The sequence below is a fragment of the Triticum dicoccoides genome, unplaced genomic scaffold, assembly GCF_002162155.2.
Source record: "Triticum dicoccoides isolate Atlit2015 ecotype Zavitan unplaced genomic scaffold, WEW_v2.0 scaffold113099, whole genome shotgun sequence".
NCBI classification, from domain to species: Eukaryota; Viridiplantae; Streptophyta; class Magnoliopsida; order Poales; family Poaceae; genus Triticum; species Triticum dicoccoides.
Window position 1 is genome coordinate 1 of NW_021178350.1, and position 1,141 is coordinate 1,141.

The 1,141-nt window shown below is 48.6% G+C and overlaps 1 long non-coding RNA gene across 1 annotated transcript; it reads right to left on the bottom strand.

Moving 5' to 3' along the window:
- Nucleotides 1-50: 50 nt before the first annotated feature.
- LOC119343028 lies at nucleotides 51-1,135 on the bottom strand. Its single transcript, XR_005165860.1, has 2 exons — nucleotides 975-1,135; nucleotides 51-894 (listed from the first exon to the last, which is right to left on the bottom strand). It is a non-coding gene; the product is annotated as an uncharacterized LOC119343028 (long non-coding RNA).
- Nucleotides 1,136-1,141: the final 6 nt, after the last annotated feature.

A 1,141-nucleotide genomic window follows, 5' to 3' on the forward strand; every position in this document is an offset into this window, starting at 1 on the left:
CATTAATATAGAATATTGAAACAAACAACGTGGTGAACAACTGACGAGTATAGTGTCACCATTCAGTCATTCAATATATATAGATAATAAAGAGCTATAGCCTGCAATTACGCTCAGGTTCAGCTGCACTATGACATGATAAGACCATATGCTTATGTGATTCTTGGAAGGTTATTCAGTAAATAAAATATCAATGATATCAGATGAAAACACTACCGCCAGAAACAACCTGCCATGACTTAGCATCAGTTCTGGCAAAACTGCAATGAAAATTGTTCCACCAAGTAGTTGTACAGGTGTGACAGTACTATTGCTATACCTTCTTGATCCATGGAACTTTAATATGTTTTGGACCGCTGCTTGGGGCTGCCGAGTGTGACGAGTTCTCCTCGCGTCATGAGGCTATACCTAGGTACGCGCGATTCACCCAATCCACCGCGACCTCGATCTAATCCGGCATTGGCAGGAGACTATAGGAAGGTCCTTTAGAAGGTTACTGTTGCCTTGACAACCGTCGGCTGACTCGGATCTTCCCTGCCGCCCTGTTGCAGCAATCGACGGCTTGCTATCTTCTTCATTAGTACGGCATCTAGGAATCCATGTACAAGCTAGCAGCCTCGGCCTGCATTCTGAGGAATTGATCTCATTACTTTATCTAGAGATTGATTAATACTTTCCTACTCATGAAGATAAATTGATCTTTTGCATTCTCTTCTTCTCAACCAGGCTTGATAATTGTTACACAGTTGCCTTATTACGTGGATGTGTAGATAAACCTGGAGGCCCGGACTTTGCTCGGAAACTCAATGGACGTCCGGAGAACGTGATCCCAGGAGAAACTAAGCTGTGTAGTCCTTACGGCCAAAGCTCCTCTCCGAGTCGCCCGCACCTGACCTGCAGAACAAAAACAGAGGAAGATGAGGTAGGGGGAGCACGAACTGAGAGGGTACAGTGGCCGGTAACCGGATCGGCACCATGTACGAGCCCAGCGGCGGCGGGCCCTGGGAGGCCAGGAGCTGAGGCCGACGCCCTCCTCAACGTCGAAGTCAAAGTAGCTCCGGCCGGCTGCTTCGAATCCTTTTGTCGCCGGCTTCGGCGGCCTCGCTCCGTCGTAGGTGGCAGGTTCTGGACGGGAACCGAG